The sequence below is a fragment of the Pinus tabuliformis genome, chromosome 5_2 (assembly GCF_031772625.1).
Source record: "Pinus tabuliformis cultivar Carrire ecotype Pingquan chromosome 5_2, CPIR1, whole genome shotgun sequence".
Classification (NCBI taxonomy): domain Eukaryota; kingdom Viridiplantae; phylum Streptophyta; class Pinopsida; order Pinales; family Pinaceae; genus Pinus; species Pinus tabuliformis.
In genome coordinates this window covers 961782612-961809349 of record NC_142306.1, presented here as the reverse complement: position 1 = coordinate 961809349, position 26738 = coordinate 961782612, and positions in this window count along the sequence as shown.

Below are 26738 nucleotides of genomic sequence, written 5' to 3'. Positions count from 1 at the left end.
TTCAGTAGCAGGTTAGTAGGGATAAAAGGATCACCATAAGTTTGTTAGCAGGTGTCTCAGCCTCACTTCCTCCCTCTAGGATCATGACTTGAGGAAGGGACCCTTAAGCAACCCTAAAATCATAGATTTCTAGTTCTTTTTATGAGCTTTGGGAGTTGTTGTCTTTAAATTAGTATTTGGTTAGTTTTGCAAGGTAGGATCCCATTTTCATCTTTTTCATATTTTCTGCAGTAGATCTCATCCATGCTTCCATTCCTTTCAACAACTTTCCTCATGCATAGTGTAGGTAGTTAATTCATTAATTTTGATTTTCTAGTTTACGAAAATGTTTCTTGTTTGCATAGCTTTTTGGAAGATATACATGTTTTATGCCAAGCAGGTGCTTCAGGAGGAGACTAAGACTTCATAGCCAGCAACGACCTTCCACTCCATCCACTTTATCCATGTATTGTCTTCACCATCACCTTCACTAGTTTTCATCATTTTTCATAGAAATTATTCCAAGCACATTGAGCGAATCCATCCACCTATTATCTTTGATGTTGACTTATGAGTGATTCTAAACCTTCTCCCATTCCATTCCACCCATCACACACCTTTCCTAGGCCTTCCATCACCTCCAGCACCTCACATTTTTCTCTCAGCTATATCCTATAGGTTTACAAGGGATCGTGTAGGTTTTTGGTACATCTTGTAGGTTTTGTTGAAATGGTCTGTTTTGAGGCTGAACTGATGGAAAACCTTTAAGAAGTCACCAAAAGTCTCCCAAGGGTCTTCCACACCATCCAACCATCTCATAACCCTTCCAGCCATCCTCAAACATCCTTAATTCAACCGCCACCTCAACAAAAGCAATTAGTTTGCATACTTGATTTTTCATAAAAAGACAAAAAAGCAAAAACATATTTAGTTCAGTCTCTTTACTTGCACATTAATGATGTTTGATGCTTCTTACTTCTATAACTTAGATAGTAGCATTTGGTTCATGTTGATTTCAAATTTCTGCCAAGCATAGTTTCTTAGTGATTAATTAGGAAATGGTGTGATTTAGCATTACATGTCGACCTTCTCCATTATTGCGGTGAAGTAGATCTCTCTTAGAGTAGATTTACCTTTCTTCCATCAAAGAATCAAGCTTCTTCTGACTCCATAGAAGTCTAGCTTGGAACCCCAATGGTCTCTCGCCAGTTGAACAGTGACAACAGGTATAACCATCACTTTTACTTGTGTATACAACACTGTCACCTCCAAGTTTGTACGAAACCTGTGTTGATAAAGTAAAGCTGGTAGCCTAGGAGTTGCAGCATCCTTGATACAATATTGGTACTCCTCAACACCTTGGATGTCATCCTGATGAAATAGTATATGGAGACAGAGCTCCACCATGGCACAAACAAATGGGATATTCTGCGCGAAGGGTTCATAATGATGTTTAGCTTTGAAGACGGGTTTGACTGTATTGACGAAGCACTACAAGAGGTTAAAGCAATGATCTTTAGGATACGCAGGATCCTTTGGATCTGATTCAAATCGAATGGACTAATCAGCTGAGCCACCTGCTAGAATGCTATAATGTGACTGTAGAAGAATAATATGTTATAGATCTGAACCCAAGAAAAACAAGATCTGAATATAGATAGAAATGATTCTTTATTGATCAAAACCCTTAAGGTAGTACAACACCATACATTCACTCCTTAAGGAAGGAGAACACTCCACAAGCCATATGCCCGTTCATACAATATTCCTTGACATCCCTCAATGTGGAGTCTCTAGCCTCTATATAGGCCTCATACATACAATACCATGGGTCATTACCATGGTTCGCTCAATACCATCTATCTAATTTACCATGGGCTTATTACATTATTGCTAACTACTAATGGTCCCTTACATGATATGGCTTAACCACCTTATTTATTACTATTCCCATCCATTATTACATTATTCCTTTGGGTACCTCCTTTTGTACCTGATATTATCCCCCTAGGTATACTACATTCCATCGCCCTTAACATGTTTCATCCTCGAAACATGGGAAGAACACAAATAATAAGATCTACTCAAAATATTAGTCCACTGGTACCATGCATGTGCATCTAGCCATCCAAGAGAAAGGTGAACCCTCGATCTCACTGGTGCCTCACTCACTTGAGATGAAAGTTGACCTTGGCATCTCTTCTGTGTTGATGTGTAGTAGGTGGATCTTCGCTTCTCTCTATCTATCATGCGGGAGTTGTTGTCCTTGTGGCTAATTCGTTGCCATCTTGTTGGTCGTTTTCTTGTGGGGTGATGTGGGTGGTGATATGTTGAAGTTTTAACCAATAGTGTATCTTTCTTTAATTCACCACCTAATGGAGCCTGATTGGTATCTGGTACATGTTTTTGTGCATACTGTTGTTTCTTATCTTCCAATATTACTTCAACCACTGAGTCCTCATCTGATGTATCAGTACCTGTAACCTTTTCAGCTTCAGCCTCCTTAGACACTACCTATTTTTCTGGTACCTAGTTTGATGTTTGTGTTTGGTTGTCAACCATTAATGGCTCATCATCTGATATGTAATCCTCTAGAACATCTTCTGCTTCAGCCTCCTTAGACTCTACCTGTTTATTGATGGAAATATCTTGTACTGTAATTTTCTTCTTTTTATACCAGAGCTTCAGGAATTTCTTCTACACATTAATATTTATAGTTCCCACTGATTCCATCCAAGGGTATCCCAAAACAACATCCTCATTAGCCATATATGAAGCATAAAAATCAGAATGCAATACATATTTATCCATCGAAAGCTTCAAATCTTAATAAACTTGCACATCCTCATCATTAACATGTGTGTTTTCAATGTGTTTTGCTGGCACTTGAATTTTTTTTGGCAAATTGACATTTATGAGATTTTTCTTGCAACTAGGATTTATAGACACAATGATCTTGTCCTTTTGAATTAATCCATGAACTTGCAATAAGGAGATACCAGCAGAAAATAACCCTTTAGGTTTCTTGGTTTCCTTCTTTCCTGTAAAAATAAAATCTTTGCCAGGTTGTGTGCCTGTTTGTGTGAGCTTGGTAAGAGGACCCACAAAATTAGATTTATGGTCAAAGTGGTCACAAATAGATTTTCTGAACATCTGCCAAGTAGCTGTATTTCCATAGCATTTTTGATGACACTGCCACCATTGCCATCTTTTGTGGTCCAAGTACATGCTTCCCACACTTATCTGCATTGCATCATCTCTTATGTGATTCAATGTGAAATATTTCTCCATTTGTGCTAGCCATGTGGTTGGATGAGAGCCATCAAATTTATACAAGTCCCTCAAATTCTGATCTAGGCCCGCCATCACAAAAAAATTTGGCGAAAATTTGAAATGGCCACAATTCCGTCAATATTGCTCAGAATCCCTATTATGACCTATTTTTAGAAATGGAACAACCATTCTACATCTTCCCATGTGGTAGAAATCCTAATCTAGGCACTGAAATTTCAGATCTGTGGTGCAACTGTCCTGCCATCACAAAAAATTGCTAAAAAAATAACTGATTTTAAATCAGCGATATCTCTCTCATCCGGACTCTGATTTGATTGGTTTTTTTTTTTTGAACTTGGGTATTTTTTCACAAAAAATCCAGATCTGGAATTATATTCTTCATATTTTGCACCAGAACATATAGATTTGTGCTACAAACTTGCCGCCCCAAAAAAATGTCTGCAACCCAACTAATTTTTAAATCAGCGAGCCAAGGAGCCCGTCGATTAGCCATATTAACCCACTGACATGCTTGCGGGTACCTAACCGTAGATCTCCCAAGCTTGATCCAATGGTAGAGTAAGATATTGCAATACCAAAAAGCTTTTCGTTTAACCACATGGTCCCAATGACATGCTTGATGATTCTTAGCCATCAATCCTCAGTGCTTGATATGACGGCCCAGGATCATATCGCACTGGCCTAAAGCACTGTTGGTTAGCGTATGATGAGGGTGTTATTCATACCCACCCCTTGGCCACTTGTAGCGACTTGTATGGAATCACTCCCAAATCTTGAAAACTACTTTCTGCTTGAAAAGTGCCCGATGACCAGAAAACCACTTTGCAGGCAGAATAACCTCCCTGTGTAGAGAATCAAGGGTATTCTGACCGCCACGAAAGCCTGGAATCTAGCTTCTCACTCCATCCTCTCTGCACATGTTGATGAACCCATGTAAAGTACAGTCCCATCCCTCTGGCCAACTATCCGAGCAGCAGAAATAGCCGTATAACCGAAGAAGGGTTAAAATGAGGAAGAAGTCGCAACTCATGTTGAAATCGAATTATCTAGACACAACCTCCATGGCTCTATTACTATACATGATCATATCTTCATCTGATTGGAAACCACACTGTTCCTTGATTCTTCTATGAGACAATCCTTGCCAACCCATCGCGACTCTGCTAGTGGTACAATTCACTCCTTGGTTAGTGAATAAGTCCACCAGTTTGTTAGTCGTCCTACGTACATGGCTAAAATTTACTGTGTGTAGGCTCATGAGGTGAAGTTGGATCCATTGAAAGACCTAGATCAATCTCCAATGTTTTGAAACCTTCTCTAACCCCATGCCCCAACTGATTCTTTTGACCGAGTTAATGATGAGCTTAGAGTCAGCTTCGATAATCACATTTTGTCAATTTTCCTTCACTAGGAGTTCTAAGCATTGCTCCATAGCCATTAGTTCCACCATGTTGTTAGTGGCTCTGCCTAAATGGCAATGGAAGATGGAAAGGATATTTCCAAATTCGTCCCTTAACACCCCTCCAAATCCAACAATACCAGGGTTACCTTTAGAGGCCCCATCTATGTTATATTTCAAAAAACCCTGAGGGGGAGGATGCCAATAGTCCTGCTCAATTTCCATTATCCTAACCATTCTGTCTAGGCCCTATGGAGTAAGCCTCTGCATGCCCAACTGTCTGAGAATTCTCATTTCAGCATGTGAAGGTGGATTTTTAGGGGGATTTCTCACATTCGTGTTAACCGTCTCCCTAAGTTGTCTTAAGGTTTTCTCAAAAAGACATTGGAAGGGTTGCTTTTCATTTTTGAAGATCCTATTGTTCCTTTCTTTCCAGACATTCCAAATGATGAAGCTAGGTGTGAGAGCCCAAGCTGAGTAAAGAATTTCAGAATCAGAAAATTTTTGCCTCCATTTGTTTAGGGTATTGATAATACTCCCTTTGTCCTTGTCGGTCTTTTGGAAGATGGTGTCAAAAGAGTCCCACAATCTAGAGGTGAAGCTGCAATTGTTGAGGAGGTGTTCCATAGTTTCCTCTTGGGCCTCACAAAGCTGGCATATTGAAGGCCCCAGAACCCCTCTTTTCTGAAAGTTGTCCCAAGTCAGAATTTTCTTGTGGAAAACCAGCCACATGAAGAGTTTATTCTTCATCCAGCCTTGATGCCTCCAAAGATTCTATCAAATACCATCCAGAGCTATAGAATCTAGCTCAAGGAGTATGTGTTTTTCCTCCTTAAGATTAAAGGTACCCTCAGTATTGTTACCCCATATTAATTGATCATGCCCCCCTATTACTAGAATCTTCCTTTGTTCCAACATTTTCATAAGAGCCTCTCCTTTATCTTTCAAGGGGTTGTCTTCCTTGTAAACAATATTCCTCCAGTTTCTCCATTTTCCTGCATTATTGGTTTGATCCCAAAAATATTTAACCTTAGATAACCCTATGTTGTCTGTCTCTATCTTGAGGTCCTTAAAATCCTCTTTTAACAGTATCGGTTCTTGTTGCCATTTGTCTTCCCAAAATAGTGCTAGATCTCCCTCTCTGATTTCCCAGAAGTTGTTCTTTTGTACTAAGCCTCTATTCTCCCAGGCCTTATTCCAGATATATGAGCCCTTTATACTTCTAAACATCCTTATATGATCATTGATTTGCCAAGTACTAGCATATTTTTCTTTCCAAATACTAGCCCACTGAGCCTTTGGTTCTTTAACCCAATGCCACCAAAGTTTAGCCCCTAAAGCCCTACTTAGAACCTCTAGATCATCCAAACCAAGACCTTGATGAATTTTGGTTTTTAAAATATTTTCCCAGGTTACCAAGGCCCATTTCTTTCTACTCTCCCCCTTGCCCCAAAGGAAGTCTCTTTGAATGGTTCTGAATTGTTGTAAGACTCCTTTTGGTGCAGGGAGAGCTGAAAGCATGAAAACTAGGATAGATTGAAGAACAACTTTTGTAAGCACCAATCTACCAGTCAAGTTTAAAGATCTAATGGTCCAATTCCTAATTTTATCTTGCATCTTGTTGATCACCAGCTCCCATATGCTCTTATGAAAAGTTTTAGCAGTTAGAGGAATACCGAAATATTTTGAAGGAAGGAAATCCATTTGAAAGCCTAGTATTCTGGAGATATTCATTTGAATAGCAATATTGGTATTAAAGAAAAAATCTTGGATTTGGAAAGGTTAACCTCCATACCTGAAGCCATGGAAAATTCACTTAGCAGTTGTTTCTATGCTAGAGCCTCTTTGACCGTAGGGATTCCTTGCAACATGGTATCATCCACAAATTGTTGATAAGGCAAGGACTTTCCATTCTCAAAAAGTTGGAGACCCTTGATTTTGTCGTCATCATTTTCCTGCTGTCACACGGAATTGGTCAAGGGTGCGGACACAGCTGACCTTCCTAGAAGTCTAAGACATTCTAATGACAAACAAGACAAAATGGAGTGATCTTTCTCTAAATATACCTTTTACAATATGAAAACTACAAGTGTTTAGGCTTACCTTATTCCAAAACGCTGTTGTTGAAGTTCGTTCTTGACGATCCGGATGAGCTCCTCCTTCAAGTCAATTCCTGCAACCACAAACAATCAAACAATTACCAAGCACTTGCATTTCATATAATAAAACATATATTCAACATGCAGACCAAGGAACACATGAAATAACTCATTAATACAAGCTATTGAGAAAAATAAACCAGTTTGTATTAATAACGAAACAAAGAAACTCTTACAACCTGGCCTTGGTGTTGTGCAAGTTCCTCCCAGGGTCCATCAAGGGTTTTCCTCTACTTTGACAAAGCTCACCCTCTCCCAAGTAGAATCAAGTGAAGACAATCTCTCCTCACAAAGGCTCTAATGGAAGACCTAAATCCTGCAACATTTACCCAAAGAAAATGTATAGCTCCAACCTCCTCTCCTTCTGGCTCAATGCCTTTATTTATAGTGCTGTAAAGAGGTTATTCAGGTCCACTATCAATGGGATCATCCCCCTCTTTGGGTGGGATAGCTCCCTTATTGATGGGATAAGTTCCCCCTTAATAGAGATACATGAACCAACTGGAGGCGCATCCATTTCATCAAACCGACCTCTAGAATGTTCTAGAAGTAACCACAAGTAACTTTTTAAAGATGAAACTTGCACATTTTGCCTTTTACAGAAGGACGCACCTGTCCCTTAACATACAGAGCGTCCATGGACGCAGATTTTGTGAACATGGTCAGCGTCCCCGCAGGTAAGGCTAGAGAGAACCTGCGACCCCAGAGATAAACATAGTTTTTACAAGACTTTCTCTCTTCTTTGAGTTTGAGATGGATAACAGAGGCATGAGACTTGCCTAAGAGGGTAGCATGACTGTTTATTTGAGCCATACTAACTGTAAGTAGTCAAGGTGACATTTTTTAGTGTAACAGATTGCCCCCTAAAGTGCGAAGCCTGGAATAGAATAGGGTTTTGTAATTCTAGGAAGGGTGAAGCGCTTTATCATTTCAAGGATAGTCTTGTGGATGGCCTGATTGGAACCTGCAATTTTCAACACAAAATACATGGATAAGATTATATCATCACTGAGGTAGGCATTCCCATACTCAGATTCAAAACTTTAACTAATGGACTAACTATTCTGATACAGGAATGATCTTGCAGTACATCATTTTAATAGACTTTTGTAGACACAGTATGGACGCAGCCATCTGTTTATGATTAGTCTACACAGATAATGAATACAAAACTCCTCGCAGCCTGGATGGTAGAAACTAGATCCAGGGTCTTCACTTCTACTTCCCGAATTGGTACGATTCTAACCATGTGATTAAATGATTCGATGTCGAACATGTTAGAAACCACTTGATTACCAGTCGATGATGTAAACTGTTAACAAGCGTGAGAGAGACCACCAGTAATGTCAATGGTTCTCAAAGTACCAAGCACAACCCGTGAAATGTGAATAGATGTTTTGATATCGAACACTTCACGGAACCCTTTGATCGAAAGTCAATGATGTAAACTGACGTCAAAGGCGAGAAACCTGCCATTGATGCATGCAGACTTCAAGGTACTGTCGATTCCCAAGTCATCTTTCTAGATAATGTGTCGATGTCGATAGAAAGCGACCCGTTGCAGGCAAGCCCGCAACACAAAATCATTGTTCAAGTTGAAGAAATGTTGCTGTAAGGACTGACTCAGGGATGGTCAAATAGATGACAAGTATTTTGCAGATGAAAGTTTTGCTTGCAGACCTCTTGAACACATAACGACACAACAGATGGCTTGGTGACGAATAACTCAAAGTTAATCCCCGAAACCCGGTTAAAGATTTTCAAAGTGATTGCCATTTGGTCAACTGTGAGGTAAAAGATTTCCCAACCCAGGTGAACGAAAAGTGTCGTGTTCAAGAGCGGTAATAAAGTTTCTTCTGAGACAAAAGGTGACAAACAGGTTCATTTTTCTCTCTTTTCCCCCACCATTTCTGGCAAGTACCTCTTTATTTTTAACAAGCTTGAGGAGGATAACATATGCTTGATTATAAGCTCATCCTTCGGACGAGTCCAACCTAGTTTAAATTCGAACCCTAGGAAGGAGTGGTTCGTTCCTGTTTGTAATTGAACAGGTCCTCTACTGTAAAAGTTTAACGAGCCCAGTATAGGAGAAACTCGGCGTTTTTCAATTTTAGAGAGTCTGAAAAAACTAAAGGAGACTCCACGTTGAACTTTTTCGTATATTTGTGTCCCTCAAGCCCGAAAAAGTATAAAATAATACCTGGGGGAACCGCTTGATCTTGCGACCAAGGAGTACTTTCATAATAGTGTCGTTGACCTGAAAAGTAAAAAGCGATCAAGGACACGTCGTTTTATTTCCTTATCGAGTTCGAAACGACAAAAACCCGGCAATCTTTTCCTGATTTCGCGGTCAGAAAAGAGCTAAAAGGGGACCGTCTTTTAATTCCATTTTAACGAGTGAAAAAGAAACACTCGGCGATCTTTTCATGTTTTAGGAGTCAGAAAAGGGCTTAAAAGATGACTCTGATATTTTTGTTTGTGAAAAATTACAATTTCCCTTGAAATCCCTTTGTCCTGCACAAAAGCAATACATTACTCATACCTGTTTAAAATAGGCAAAAATACATTGAAAACATCTTTTCATGGTAAAAAATGAACTAATTCATCCAAAAAACCTATAAAAAGACCTTTTACCATATCATTTTTACCGTTTCACTGTTGAGGTTGAAAAAGGAGCTTTTGACAAGAAACTTCCCGTGGTTGCTGCGGAAAATCTGACCGTCGGAATCGAACGCCGTCTTAACCAGGTATTTTACACATCCTACTCTGCATTTCTATCCGTTTAGAATTAATTTTTAGGTTTTAGTTTCATTTTTTGGGAGGGTTTTTGTTTTGGAATGCGCCTCTCGGCGGACGCGGGTGCCCTTCGGGTGAACCGCGTCCCCCGACTTTTTCTCATACGGGAAAACGGTCGGAAGACGCGGTCCGCCTTCAGGCCAGCCGCGTCCGGGCGCCCTGTGCTACAAAGCCGGGGTGCGTCTTCCGAGAAACGCGCATTTCAAAACCCCAACTCTCTCAAAAAACCACCAAAAATTCCCAAATCAATTTCTAATTGCTATTTTTGATATGCAGGGCATTAATCATGTTAGACTGGAGAGAAAGAGAGCATGTAGAGGAAGATGAAGCTGCAATAAATCATCAACCTTCCCTGGATGCCCTAAGAGCATGCGGATTATACAAATATTGGACCATACCGGGCATGAGGGGCCAGGTAAGATTCTTGGAATGGCTGGTTGAGCGATGGAACGTACAAGAACAATGCTTTTACATAGGAGGGCACCAGCTCGAGATAGAGCCCTCGGATGTATACTTTCTCACTGGCTTGCCGAACAGAGGTGAGCAACTTAGTCTTGCGGGGACTAGGCCGGGTGGCCAATCCCTTGATAGTCTCCGTGACGAGTGGTGCACACCTGGGGCTCACCATTCGAAAGGCATAGAGATAAAACACATCACTCTGCGTGAACTCAAAGTCATAGCGTTCACGGTTACCAGAATTTGCGGCGCGGCCGCTTTACACATTGCTTCCGGATCCCAAATGCGGATGGCAATTGACTGTTACCAAGGCACCATTTTCAACTGGTGTGAAGCTGTGTCGGCTCATATGAAGAGCCAACTGACCAAGGCAAAGAACGGACGACTAAAGACTTTTGGATATGGGCCTCTAGTCGTGAGCTTTGCTTTGGAGAGAGTTCCAATGCTGATCCCTCAGCAACTCACTGTTGATACGTTGGGTCCTCAGCAGCCAAAGCTGATACGATGGGTTGCGGTGATGGCCCGGCATCCTGACGAGGGCGCAGCGGTGGTTCGATTCTCAGATAGTTACTTTCACTGGTTAGAGGACCAGGTTTTTTCGATACAGGACTTTCCTTATGCCGGAATGGATTTCAGAGGTGATCCGGACATGGTTCTTCCACAGGGAGAACAATGGGACGACAGAGGTACTTTTATTTTCACAAGTTTTCTAATTATGTATTTTTTGTATTTTTTATATATATCGTCTCAAAACTAATAGTAAACTTTTTCAAAATGCAGATGTTGGTCCACAGCGTCCAGCCAACCTCCGGCCTTATGATAGACTACATCCAGCTGCACCGGTACCGGCCCCACAGGACGCGGCTGCAGACGTACTAGCTGAGTTGGAGCATGATCTAGAGCGTCTCACGGCAGATATACCTGAGACTACTATGGACGACATTCCTATCAGGCTTCAGCGCTTCGTAGTCGCGGTCCCTGGACCGTTTAGGAGATTTTTGCGTAAGGTAGCCCGCGCAGTGGTGTCGTACAGAGAGCACCACCAGTGATTGACTAGTCACTTTTGTAGTCACATGTGACATTTTTGACTTTTTGCACTATCATTTTGCCGATCATAAGGTGTTTTAAACCTATGATCGAAGACGATGTATATATTTTTGACACACTTCTACCTATATATATATCACTATTACCGGCTTATCTTGTTTAACATGTATGATGAAATGTTTTTAAATTTACTTGCATGATTATTATAAATGTCTGTCCAACATTCGAGAAGCAATTGCATCTGCTAATGTATTCAAAGACCTTGGAATATGTTGATATTCAATGTAATCAAATTCACGTTCCAAGAGACGCACTCTCAAAAACAACCTTAATAACACAGGATTTCTAATGGCATAAACTCTATTAAGCTGTAATACAACAAGTTCAGAATCTAACCTCACTATCAAACGTCGAATTCCAAATGAAATAGATTCGGATAATAATTCAACCACTGCGCTGTATTCTGCAATGTTATTCGTTGTTTGACCGAGGCTTACCCCATGCATAGAAACTAACTCGTCAGAGGGCGAATAGATAACCCAAGCTGCGGAAGAGATATTCCGTGTATTACGACAAGCACCATCAGCAAATCCAATGTATGTTTGGAGAGGCGTCGACATCTACAATATCAAGAGTAAAACCAAGATAAGCCAGAATAATGACGAAAAACCACACTCGCTAAGCTAAGCACACTGACTAAACTAACACACTTGCTAGCTAGAAAGGAAATCTAACCTATCTAAAAATTTCTCCATACCCATCATTTTAAGCATAATACCTCTTTAGGTAAAGTCCATTTCTGGGTTTACCCAAAGAGTCCCCATCAAAATCAACTAACTCATAAGCCCCTTTTGCTAGCTTTCGCTTTACAATGTAGGGCCCATGCCACATGGGAACGAATTTTCCGGCACCTAGCTTATCGTTAGCTTGATCATATAATAGTACTAGGTCTCCTTCCGAAAAACTTCGAGGGGTTACATTTTTATCGTACTGAGCTTTCATTCGTTTCGCGTGAGTCTCGATAGCTAAAGTAGCGTCACGTCGAGTCTCATCTAATTTAGCCAAGTATAATAACCGTTTCTCCTCTTCGGAAGTAGCTGGAAGTAATTCGACAGCCATTTGAAGTGATGGGATTTCGCATTCAATAGGTAACACAGCTTCTAAGCCATAAACTAGCTGGAAAGGGGTGAAACCTGTTGAATTTTTCACTGAAGTTCGATATGCCCATAGCGCCGAAAATAACATGTTATGCCAATTCATTCGATGGATACCAATGATCCGTCGAATCATGATGACTAGAACTTTGTTGATTGACTCAACCAAACCATTGGCTTGCGGATAATAAGGAGTAGAGCTATCGTGGCGCAAACCAAGCTGGCTTGTAAGCTCAGTCATCATGACGTTTCGAAAATGGCTCCCATGGTCAGTAATGATTGCTTGTGGGACACCGAACCTAGTTATGATATGATTGAATATGAAAACTGCGCTTGCGTCGAATGTAGGCATGCCGCGATGTGTTCGATATGCCCATAGCGCCATATGCCAATTCGTTCGATGGATACCAATGATCCGTCGAATCATGATGACTAGAACTTTGTTGATTGACTCAACCAAACCGTTGGCTTGCGGATAATAAGGAGTAGAGCTATCGTGGCACAAACCAAGCTGGCTTGTAAGCTCAGTCATCATGACGTTTCGAAAATGGCTCCCATGGTCAGTAATGATTGCTTGTGGGACACCGAACCTAGTTATGATATGATTGAATACGAAAACTGCAGCTGTCTTGCCGCTTGCGTCGAATGTAGGCATCGCCTCGGCCCATTTTGTAAAATAATCAACCGCGAGGATGATATACGCATGCCCCCCGGCCGAGTGAGGGTTACAAGTAATAAAGTCAATGCCCCATTTGGCGAATGGACCAGCGGCAATTATAGGGTGGAGAGGAGCAGGTGGAGCGCGCATCTTTCGATCAAACACTTGACAGTTGTGGCATGTTCTGACGGCAAGGATACAATCTTTAAACATAGACGGCCAGAAATAGCCAGCGCGCAACACCTTCTGAGCTGTGGCATACCCAGACATATGACCGCCACATGCTCCAGAGTGACAATCATTCAAAACTCTCTCAGCCTCTTCGTGAGTTAAACAACGTCGAAAAACTAAGTCTGCCCCCCGGCGATAAAGTGTATCTCCAATAATTCTGTATTGCTGGGATCGAAACCGAATTTTTCGACGGTCTTCCTTGGAAGCTTCAGGCCGAAAGGTTTGGGTTTGGAGATAGATGATTATATCCCCATACCACGGATCTAAAGTGCTAATAAGAAACAAAGATTCGTCCGCAATGGACTCCTCTGCCACAGTCTCTGTGTCAGCACTCGGGAAATCACACATCAATTCCGCAAAAACTAAAGATTTCTTAGACTTGGACTTCTCGAACTCCAAGTCGAACTCTTGCAGGATAACAATCCATTTAGAGTACTTGCCCCCTAGCAGTTGTTTTGTCAAAATATAAATCATAGGGTTGCAATCCGAAATAACGTAGTTTTGCGGAGAAGAATGTAGTGACGAAAACGCTGGACAGCTTGAACGGCTGCCAGGGCCAATTTCTCCACATGCGAATATTTTAACTCAGTGGGATTTAAGGTTCTACTAAGATAATATATCACATGCTCTGCTTTGAATTCATCTTCTTGAACTAACACCATTCCAATGGTGGAATGCGAAGCTGCGAGGTATAAGAAGTAGTCCTGGTTGTAGTTGGGAGGATGCAATAACGGTGCATGGGTCAACGCGTGTTTAAGTGCATCAAAAGATTGTTGGGCAATCTCGTCCCAAAAGAATTGTGCGTTCTGTTTCAACAACCGTGTAAAACCTTTAGTGACCTCGGCGTAGTTTGGGATGAATCGGCGTAAAAAGTTCGCTTTCCCTTGCAAACTTTGGAGTTGGCGCAAACTCGAAGGAGGAGGCAATTTGATGATAGCCTCGACTTTCGAGGGATCGACGCGAATGCCGGCTTTTGAAACAACAAATCCCAGCAATCGACCTGTTTCTATACAGAAAACACACTTGTGGGGATTCAACCGAATTCGATAATGCCTACACCTCATAAAGATTGCTCGTAGGTGGACAAGGTGATCAGCTCGATGTAAAGAATGAGCAGGCAAATCATCGAGATAGGGTTGCACAATGTGCTTGATGTCATGAAATGCATAAGACATCGCCCGTTGAAAAGTGGCCCCGGCATTCTTAAGTCCAAAAGGTAATTTGCAATAAGCAAATGTCCCCCATGGACAAATGAATGCCGTTTTTGGTTGATCGGCAGGTAGAATATTGATTTGATTATAGCCTGAGAAACCATCCATGAAGGAAAACATCTCACTTCCGGCACAATCATCAATAATTTGATCGATATAAGGCGTAGGATAGTTGTCTTTTGGACAAGCTCGATTGATATCCCTATAGTCGATACAGATTCTTATTGTTCCTTGTTTTTTATTGACGGGAACAATATTCGATACCCAATCCGTTAACGGGATCGGATAAATGAAACCTGCTTTCAACAGCTTTTCGACTTCTGCTTTAATCGCAGCCGCTTTTCGAGGGTGAATCTGACGCAACCGTTGCCGAATGGGTTTAGCATCCGGGTAGGTCTTTATTTCATGAATAACAATGGCAGGATCAATTCCTGGCATTTCCTCGTAAGACCAGGCAAACACGTCGCGGAATTCTTGGAATAGGGCCTTGTAAGTTTGGATTTCTTCTTCAGTACATGCGGCACCTATATGAATGTTCTCCTCGATTCCGGGCTTCACTGAAATATCAATGGGAATAGTACGAGAAATATTCCCTAAATTCAGCTCTGAATCAGAATGTTTCGTTGGATCCTGAGCGTCTTTGACATATTCAGCGGTAAAGATAGATGAAAAATCATTTTCAAATGCATCATCCTTAGGTAAAAACGAAGATCTATGATGGAGATCTTCCCATGGTAGATCATCTACACTTAGGATTTCGCGAAGTTGTTCGTCAGATGACACTTCTTCGGGAAACGTTATCCGTTCTAAGGGTGAGGTGAAAAGTGACTCTTCACTGACCACATTCATTTGGTCGGTTTCGGTTGAATGAAAATCGGTAAAAGACATAAGAGCTTCATAAGCAATCTCATACGGACTCAACGGCATAACATCACCGAGTGAGTCTAGCTCAGAGTCAGAGGGAACATACCAAGGATCATCATAAATAATGTTTTCTGACGTGATCATATGAATTGTTGCAAACGAAGGGTCTGCATTGAGTGGAGGGAGAGGAAAAGTTCCCAGTAAACCGGAATCCTTAACTAAACCTACACCAATGTCCCTATAAGGGATTGTCGTTTTACCAACATGCTGGATACTCTCTAAAGAGGTTGGGTCGGATGAAAAGTATGTCAGCTGATCAATAGTCACGATCTTACCGTTATGTGGAAACTTAATGACTCTGAAGACCGATGAAACGACCGCTGTCATAGCATATGACCAACTTCGACCCAAAAGAAGGTTGTAGTCTAGAGGGGCATCAACCACTTCCACATCCAGACTAACGGTTTTACCTTCGACCCCTATAGGCAATTCTTGTAGAATACCAAACGGACGGAACCCACGGCCATCAAAGGCCTTAAGGATGGTGGGGGATTGGTTCAACGAAGGAGAACCAAGCGATCTCCAACATTGAATCGACATAATACACGTAGAAGCTCCCTCATCAATCACAGTCCGATGAATAGGCCTGTTTTTGACTATCACTGGAATTTGGAAAGCCATTTGATGGGGGAGACGTGGTGTACTATTTTCTAGATCAAAGATCATTAGGTTCGGGTCCTGAACATCGACAGCTCCGATAGCCGACAAAAGCAATTTTCGTTGCGCTGGACATGATTGCAGCACTTCGAGTGCCGACATTGCTGAAGGTGAAACAGCTAAGTCTTCAACAATGTTGTAATTCTGGGCTGCTCTCGCATGTGGATTGAAAGCAGACCTTCGAAGTACACCCTTGGCGGGCGGCTTAATCACTAAGTCTGGGTTAGGTTTTTCGATCTGTAGTGGATCGGAACCAGGAGCTGAGGTTGATGGGTTAGAGTGAGAAGATTCTGCTTCCTTACCATCAACAGGAGCCTTACTACCATAATCTTGCGATCGAGTCGCAATCCTGACATGAGACATCATCAAAATGGGTTCTTCACTGGCATTCGAAGAAGAACCTATCATCTTATTCTCCTGCTCTGGAAATGGATTTTTTAACACAGCAGGAGTGGGAGAACCTTTGACTATTTTCACTACCTCGGCCCGATGAGGGCAATCTCTCGTAAAATGATCTTCTTCACAAATAAGACAAGGATATCGAGGTTTGCGTTTTTCGTCATTGGTTTCCGACTTTTCCGTTTTCTCCTTTGGAGCCTTGTCTGCTTTAGCCTTCTTCTTTCCTTTCTTCTTTCCACCGTTTTTTGATTTGGCCGTAGATGACTCTACAGCGTGAATGTCGGCGGTAAGTTCAGGAGGAGAAGACTCTCCTGTCGGAGAATCAGGCAAAGTGATAATTGGAGTATTGGAGGTCTTGGAAGACTTCTTCTTACTCTTCGTAGTCACGATACCAATCATACCATCAGCGGCATGAGATCCCGAAGGAGCAGCAGCGATTTGGTTTGACTTTGGAAGATCCGGAATTTTCTCGTGTAACGTACCCGACTGAGTGTAAACTAAGTCAAGGTATTGTGCCTGAGCAATGACTTGCTCCTCAGTAACTACTCCGGCCTTAGCTACATCTTCAGTAATTCTTGGTAATAATGATTTGACAAACCATTCAGCTAAGATTTGGTCCGGGATAAAAACTTTCACTAATCTCCTTCGACGTCTCCACTCATGAATGTGATCAGAAATGTACGTGGATGTCGATTGTTTTAGCGAAGTTAATAATTCTGTACCATTATCGTATCTGACTGGTAACTGAAAATGAGTTAAGAACGAGGTAGCTAACTGGCTAAAGTTGTAAAAAGAGGCCCGTGGTAACTCAATGTACCACTTGGCTGCGAGACCAATGAGTGTACGCTGGAAAAGACGTAAGCGGATGGAATCATCTGAGATGGAATTTGATGCACACCAGAGGTGGTAAGTCATCACGTGATTAGACGGATCCTCTCCAGACTTACCTTCGAACTTGGGTATATCGCTGGGCAACTTATTTGGCATTGGCGGCCAGAACTGAAGATATTGAATTGGATCGTTCGTTAGGCGCGTCAAGTCGGGTAAATCTAAAGTTGCAATAAACGGTAACTGCCGGTTAGGATCTCTAAAACTCTGAGTCACAATACCAGCCCCAGGAGGAGGATATCCAGGATAACTAGGAACAGGAGTCGCATTTGGGATATTATATCCTCCTGGAAAACCAGGATTAACCGGACCGTACTGGGGTTGCTGAGGTTGTTGATAAGTGTACCCAGGATACGGTTGATACTGGTAAACCGGTTGTTGGGCAGCTTGCCCAGGTTGATACTGTCCCTGGTACGGAGGTTGAACAAATTGAGGTTGAGTAGTAACAACCGTACTTGTACCAGGTTGGCCTGCAGGCATCTGGACTGTGGTTTGAACCGTAGGTCCAGACAACGGTACAGATGTCTGAGGAGTGGTTACAGGGACAGTAGAAACCGGAGCTGCCGATACTCCAGAAGTAAGCATGGTAGATGAAGCGGTAGTTGCTGCAGCCGTGTGAGGTGGAGTACTAGGTGCAATTGGCGGCTGAGAAACTACGGAAGTTACAGGGGTCTGAACACTTGACTGGACAGGTTGCGGTTGCTGGGGTGGACCAGGAACTGCAGGTTGTCCTGCTTGAGGTACCGACTGTTGCGACATCTGTTGACCCTGTGACGGATCCCATGTTAACATTCCAGGGTATTGACTCGTAACAGGTTGAGGATACTGAGATCCATAGCCGTATTGAGGATAGGGTTGATAACTGTAAGGTGCAGTCCCATATGATTGCCCTTGAGGTGGTTGATAACCTTGACCAGGGTATTGACCCGTAGGTTGATAACCTTGAGGTAAATACGATACTGGGGTTGACCTTGACCTTGAGGTTGGTATCCTTGAGGTTGATACCCTTGGGGTTGATACCCTTGGGGTTGCCATCCTTGAGGTTGCCATCCTTGAGGTTGATATTGATACTGAGGTTGACTTTGGGGTACATATTGAGGCTGGGGTTGATACCCTTGAGGTTGCCCCCCAGTCACGAATGAAGTACCTTGAGGTTGCCCCCCAGGCATTAACGAAGGTTGCCCCCCAGGCGGTAATTGGCCACCTTGAGGTTGGTTAATGGGAGTTGAACCTGACATCATATAAACGTCACCTATACTCAATGGTACATTACCACTGTTTCCAACTAATAACCCATGATCAATGGGTTGAGGAGATGCTCCCGCAAAGGTACCAGATGACTCGGGCCGCCATGTAAAAATGATTCGGGACTTTGCAAAAACACAGATGACTGACCAGACATATTTACAGGAGAATGAATTCCTCTAGGTGGAAAAGGAGTACGAGGTGTAGAAAAACCTACTGAGTTGTCTAAAATATTGGTTAATGCAAGGTACCAAGATTCACTCCTAGGAGGACTGTAAAAGATGGATTCACGCTCCCTTAGATCAAGGGTAATTAGATCTTCAGAATCAGAAACGCCTGTTTCTTCCTCTGGAACAAGTTCTTCTATAGAAATTAATCCAACAGGAAGATTTTCGGTGATAATTCTTTCTATTCTTGGTGAATCAGGAACACTAGGAGTTGGAGTAACAGGTTCGGAAATTTCAGGTTCTTCGCCTGTTTCACTGGCAGATGAAAAACTACCAGCAAGCTCGGAAACTGTAACAGCTTCGGGATTGTAACCTGTTTCTAAACTTTGGTAATCTGGATGGACTACCAAGGAAGATTCTCCTTCTTCAGGTGAACCTACTCTACTGCCACTAGGAGGAGTTACAAGGACTTTTAACCCTTCTAAATGACCCGGAATGTCTTCAGGAGATTCACCCCGCGATTTACGGAGTTTTCTTAACAAATCTATTCCGGTAACAATCTCAGGAGACTTGCCCCGAAGTCTACGGGACTGTCTCGGTAATTCCGCCACAATTAAAGATTTTTAACTACAACACACGAAAACAAAGTAAAAATTTCAAATCAAACCACCTAAAGTCTTCTAAAGAACCAAACAATTTGAAGCACACGCCTAAATAATCTAGAGCGTCAAACCACACACAAACAGTAGTCTTCCGGACCAAAAGCGCTAGTTGGTGATGAAATCCAACCTCGCTGGATTCAGTACAGAAATGGCGGGTGGAACAGTTACCCCGGCAACCTGCTTAATGAATAGACCGGCACAAGTTCCTCCACTTTAACCGTCTCGAAGTGAAGTGAACCCCCCGAAAAATCCAAGTGAGTATAACCGACGTCTGCTCCAGGTACAGTGGGACCTTCCCTCCACCGTCACCTCGGTAGAACCCTAAAGATTATGGTCACTAAAGTTACCAATCACAACAATTACACCTGGGGGAACAGTCTAAACTCCGACAGCACGCAAGGGCAGAGTAACAAGCTCCAATCCCCTTACCGGCTCCTTGACAACAATCCAAGGTTTACCGATAAGTGACCCCTGGCTCCTCGACAATGGTTAATCCGAGGTTTACCGTTTGTAATACGTACTGCCTGGCGTCGTTCCCAACGAGGGAGGAATGATCCCCTCACTGGTTCGGACACGAGCTCGTGCTTCTCCTTTAAGAGGAGCTTTCCCAGAATGTAACTGAAACAATTGGATTTAATCTACTCAAGATAAACTATCTGTTTGGTTTTGTAGTCTTGGAGAGTTAAGTACTCACCTACTCCAAGACCCTAGCCTAAGCTATGTTGGTGTTTCAGAGCCCTAGAAAAATAAAGAATACTAGATTGATTTTAATTTAAGCGTTACTTTTAAGGTTGTTTCTTAAGTCAAAAGGTGATGGAAGTGAAACCAGTGGTGTGTTGACTCGACTCGAAACCACTACAAAATGCACCTAGGATGATTTACCCACTACTTTACTTTTTCGATGAATTGCTTAACTAAAAAGTTGAGAGAATGCAATCTTTATAAAAGCAACTTCTTAATTGAAGACAATCAAAGAAACAATTCGTTTTTCTTTTCCAAGCATAAAAACATAACCTCTCTTTACATGCACGAAAAACTCTTTTCTTCTTTTGAAAACAAAAAGCTACTTGAAACAAGACTTTTTAAGAAGATGTTTTTGTATTTTTCTTTTAATAAAGCAAATAAATCTAATATAACCAAAAATCAATCTTAACAACTCTTAAAATCTATGAAAATGCACTCATAAGCAAACTAAGGGCAAATTTACTCTAAGCAATCTTAACGAGGCCAAAACTAACAATGATTATTCTAAGGTGTTTTACTTGATCACAATCAAATCAAGGACTAGCTTATTGCAGAACCAAAAACTAGCCAAAACAAAATTCTAATCTTTTTGTTCTTTTTGTAAAATGGAAATCAATACTTTATAAACAAGCAAATCGAAATTTGACCCAAAACAACTCAAATGGCAAGTTGCTCACACAAGGAGACTTTACGACAGGTCCGACCTCTAAGAAGGTTGACTAACCAGAGAGATCTAAGGTTGGACAACTTTCTACTATCAAAGTCACTACAAGACCTATTCAAAAATCAAACCCTAGGCCTAAACTTCGTTGAAATCCACTAAAACACTCAAAGCTCACAAAACAAGTTCAGGTGAAAATTCTTGACAGGGTACTAAAGGATCTGGGCAGGAAACACTAAGGAAAATCAAAATCTAAAAGCAATTTAAAGCAAAAATGGAATTTTCTTAAAGTTTACAGGAAGACGCAGGCAACCCGTTAGAACAGGCGCGGGCCCGCTCTGTGCAGACGGCAACAGCGCGTCCAAAGACGCACTGTGCAGAACTCAGAGGGTGCGTCTCTCTGGAAAAATGAAGAAAAACCAAATCTAACTAAATCTAAAGCTAAGCCACCCAAATACTAATTCTCACAGTCAAAAACCAGAAAATAAAAATGATTTTCTCAAAGCAAAGTTCATATAAAGGAAAAGACTCTCTCATTAATGGATTCCCCAGCGGAGTCGCCAATTTGTCACACGGAATTGGTCAAGGGTGCGGACACAGCTGACCTTCCTAGAAGTCTAAGACATTCTAATGACAAACAAGACAAAATGGAGTGATCTTTCTCTAAATACACCTTTTACAATATGAAAACTACAAGTGTTTAGGCTTACCTTATTCCAAAACGCTGTTGTTGAAGTTCGTTCTTGACGATCCGGATGAGCTCCTCCTTCAAGTCAATTCCTGCAACCACAAACAATCAAACAATTACCAAGCACTTGCATTTCATATAATAAAACATATATTCAACATGCAGACCAAGGAACACATGAAATAACTCATTAATACAAGCTATTGAGAAAAATAAACCAGTTTGTATTAATAACGAAACAAAGAAACTCTTACAACCTGGCCTTGGTGTTGTGCAAGTTCCTCCCAGGGTCCATCAAGGGTTTTCCTCTACTTTGACAAAGCTCACCCTCTCCCAAGTAGAATCAAGTGAAGACAATCTCTCCTCACAAAGGCTCTAATGGAAGACCTAAATCCTGCAGCATTTACCCAAAGAAAATGTATAGCTCCAACCTCCTCTCCTTCTGGCTCAATGCCTTTATTTATAGTGCTGTAAAGAGGTTATTCAGGTCCACTATCAATGGGATCATCCCCCTCTTTGGGTGGGATAGCTCCCTTATTGATGGGATAAGTTCCCCCTTAATAGAGATACATGAACCAACTGGAGGCGCATCCATTTCATCAAACCGACCTCTAGAATGTTCTAGAAGTAACCACAAGTAACTTTTTAAAGATGAAACTTGCGCATTTTGCCTTTTACAGAAGGACGCACCTGTCCCTTAACATACAGAGCGTCCATGGACGCAGATTTTGTGAACATGGTCAGCGTCCCCGCAGGTAAGGCTAGAGAGAACCTGCAACCCCAGAGATAAACATAGTTTTTACAAGACTTTCTCTCTTCTTTGAGTTTGAGATGGATAACAGAGGCATGAGACTTGCCTAAGAGGGTAGCATGACTGTTGATTTGAGCCATACTAACTGTAAGTAGTCAAGGTGACATTTTTTAGTGTAACACCTGCTTGATGGACTGACCCAGTCCTTCCATCATGAGAATGAAGAGAAAGGGCAAGAGTGGATCACCCTGCCTGAGGCCCCTTGAAGGAATAAAAGTTTCAGAAGGAGAACCATTTACCAAAATAGAAAAACTGGGAGAAGTTACCAGGGCCATGACCCATCTAACCTAGTTATGATCAAACCCAAAAGCAATAAGAACCCTCCTAATATAGGTCCAATTCAAATTGTTAGAAGCTTTGGCTAGGTCCAATTGCATGATCATTCCAGCCTTCCTGTTGCTAGTTAGTGAGTGCACCACCTCCTGTGCTTGAATGATGTTATTGAGAATTTGCATGCCTTCCACATAACCAAATTGTTCCCCAGACACAAGAGTGGGCAAAAGAGGTTTGAGTCTGTTGGCTACAACTTTGGATATTATCTTGTAAACCACATTGCACAATGTTATGGGTCTAAACTTATCTGGAGTTAGGGCATTATCCTGTTTAGGGATCAGAGAGATGAAGGAGGTGTTGAGTGCCTTCAGAATAGTTCTATTCCTCCTGGAATCTTCTACTACATTCAAAATGTCCTGTTTAACAATATTCCAGCAAGCTTTAAAGAAATCTACATTGAAACCATCAGGGCCTGGCACTTTACCATTCTGCATTTCCTTGAGGACCTCACTGATCTCCTCTTCAGTCACTGGCCTATTGAGGTTGAATTTATCCTCTCTGGACACTAGTCTTGGTATATGTCTTGTTAAGTCCTTGATGAAATGCTCTCTGTCCGAAATGGTTTCCTTGGCTATCCCATGAAAGTGCTAGACTAGCACGACTTCTATGTATTCATGGGAATTGAGAAGTTTCCCTCCCTCATCCTTGATCGAAGAGATTCTATTATGGGCTTTGTTTGCCAATGTTGATCTGTGGAAGAATCTGGTGTTTCGCTCTCCTTCTTTTAGCCATTGCACTCTAGATTTTTTTCTCCAAAATATTTCTTCTTGATTACAAAATTTCTCACATTCTTGCTAGAGTTTGGTAGCTTTCTCATTTCTAACTTTTTTAAAGCCGACCATGATAAGGGTTTGGTTTAGTTCCTGTAATTTGTTTTCAACAGTGCTTTTTTGTTCAAAAATATTGCCAAATTCATTCTTGTTCCAATCTTTTAGCCTGCCCTTGATATGTTTTAATCTTTTGTGAAGAAGGAACATACTTGTACCCTGAATGTGTAAATATTTAGACCACCAACCTGAAATTTTGTTGATGAAATCTGGATGGGTGAGCCAGATATTTTCAAATCTGAAAGGTCTATTCCTGGGGGTACCTATGCCTTTGACCTCCAGTTGGACCAGCCAGTGATCCAATCCTCCAAAGGGGAGAATACTCGCTGCAATTTCCTCATTGTTGAGCATAAGGTCCTCTGAGATGATAAATATGTCTAACTTTGATGCAACTAGAGACTCTCCTCCTGTTTTATTGTTCCAAGTAAAGAGACCATTACTCGAAACAATTTCAACTAGATTCATAGAATCTATAAAAATTTGAAAGGCTAAGGAATCTTTGTTTAGAGTTCTGGTGCCCCCTTTTTTCTACGATAGTGATTTGATCATGTTGAAATCACCTCCCAAAATCCATGGTATATATGCATATCTCACTTTGAGATCCACAAGAGAATATATAAACCTGAGTTTGTTATCCATTCTTTGAGGGCCATAAACATTCGTGACCAGATAGATCTCCCTATCCCCCACCATGGAAAATTTTAGGGGCTAATGTTCGCCCAGTGGGCTAATTTTCCATGATTTTTCCACAAAAAGATTCGCCAATTTCCAATTTTATAAAAGACGATTCGCCCAAATTTTAGAATATAAAATTATTTTACCTTAAAAATCACCAACATTATATAGAGACTATATATAAAATAATTATAAATTTGATTAATTTTACAAATATATCAATAAACATTTATAATTTGCATATTAGGGATTAGTGAGATTCGCCAATGTTTTAAACTTCAAGAAAATTTTTCATCCTTAAAATTTTCCTTGTCCCCCACAGGTTGAATAACCACTGATAAATAATTTCTAGAAGCCTCAGCATCTATTATACCAATCTTTTGGGGATTCCAAAGAGTAAGAATGCCTCCTGCTGTATTTTCTGGTTTGACTTCTAAAAAATCAAAACGATTGAGCCATTTGCTATATATTTCTTTAATTTTTTGAATGGAACATTTAGTTTCCTGGATAAAAATCATATTCAGAGCTTCTTGTTTCATTATGTTACTAATTAATCTTTGTTTCCTTTTACTACCTAGACCCCTAATATTCCAAGAAGTGAACTTCATCATTAAAGATTTGTGAAGGAGTAACTGGTTAGGTCTTTCATCTTACCTGAATCTATCATTAGCTTTCCACATTCCATCAATAGCTCATTCTTCTTTTTTCTGCCTCTCTTCTTTCCTGGGCATCTAGGTGCTAATCCTGGTGTGTTTTTCATAGTTTTCACCCCTTCACTACCCTGTCTTGCAATGCTACTTTGCTTGTCCATCCCTGTGGTCTGGGTTTTCCATAAATATAGTTGTTGTACTCTAGTGAACTCTTCTTGAGGTAACGAGTCTACCCCTCCCATGGTTCCCTGTTTCAAGAACCCTTCCAAATCTAGGTTTTCTCTCTCAAGAATCTCCTGTAGTTCATGGTCCTCCATGTCCATCTCGCTCTAGGTCATTTCCTGGTCCATATCTAGTTCTACATCACTCATCATAGCCTCTTTCTGTTTATTATTATCCTTTGTTTTCTCCTTGTCTTCCTCTTTCTCCTTTTCCTCTGTATTTCCCTCCATTCCCTGATCTATTTTTTTTATCTCTTCTTCTTCCTTGAGCATTTGGTACCTGTTCTGACTAGCCTAAGGCCCTTCTGCTTGCTGTTTCTTAAGTCCTCTTTTTCTACCTTTTCCTCTATGGCTCACTTTATGAAAGCTTTCAATATCTTTCATAGTGGTAGCTTTGCTTTTATTCTCTATTTTACTGAGAGGACAATCCCTGAAAAGGTGTCCATGCTCATGGCATCTGTGACATCTAAATGGAATATGTTCATAATCAACTGTTTGAACCCATTCTTTGTCAAAAAATTCCAAGATAACCTCATCCGGTAGGGCTTTGGATAGATCCATTTCCACACAAATTCGTGCAAAGGAAGTGTATTTTCCCCTTTTGGTGGCTTCAGAGACTTTGACAAAATGTCCTAATTTATTTCCTATGGTTGTTAATGACTCTGTTTGCCAATAATCAAGAGGAAGGGAGTAAAGCCTTACCCATACCAGAACCGAAGTAAATGTCTCCCACTCTAGGACAAAGTTCATCATCCACGGCCTTATATAGAGGCCAACAGCTGCGAAGAAGTAGTGCCCCCCTTCAAACACTCTATATTTATCCTCAATATTTGTGAAGACCATAGTGAAGAATCCCTTTGACCCAAGATGTATGTCAATGCTTCCTTTTGGTTTCCAATGATATTTAATCCATGTCTGTAATGCTTTTTCAGTGGGCCATACTCCCATGAATTTAAAAATGATAGAATATGTCCGCATGTGGTCCCTGTATGCCTGCAGAGCAGGATTGTTCAGAACTACTCTGGGTCTGACTTCAGTTTTGGGTTTACATGGACCCTTTTGTGCCTTGGTTTTTTCTCCCTGTTCCTTGTCGTCTTCCTCCTTTTCTTTTGTGCTTTTATTCTCTTGGATGTAATTCCCTCTTTCTCTTCTTCCATGCTATCTTTCCCTACCTCAACATTACCTTTGATCTCTTCTAATAGCTGCTTACCTCAACTGGCAACAACCTGCTTGTAGGAGGGAGTGGAGCTCCCTCTTTTGTGCCCTTCCATGGAGTTCAACGCCTACTAATGACTGTAAACCCTAGCTGTGTTCTCACAGGTTTTCGAGACTCCTACTCCAAATTCTTTAAAATTGCGCAACACCATACATTCACTCCTTAATGAAGGAGAACACTCCACAAGCCATATGTCTGTTCATACAATATTCCTTGACATTCCTCAATGTGGAGTCTCTAGCCTCTACATAGGCCTCATACATATAATACCATGGGTCATTACCATGGTTCCCTCAATACCATCTATCTAATACCATGGGCTTATTACATTATTGCTAACTACTTGTGGTCCCTTACATGATACAGGTTAACCACCTTATTTATTACTATTGTCAATCCATTATTACATTATTCCTTTGGGTATCTCCCTTTGTACCCCATATTATCCCCCCTAGGTATACTATAGAATATGAGGACCCACGAAAGATTAATATTCCTGAAACTGAGGGTCACCGCGAGGTTGAGGGACCACTGATCGAGAATCCTGATATAACTGTGCCGCAGAAGACTAAACAGATAAATATTG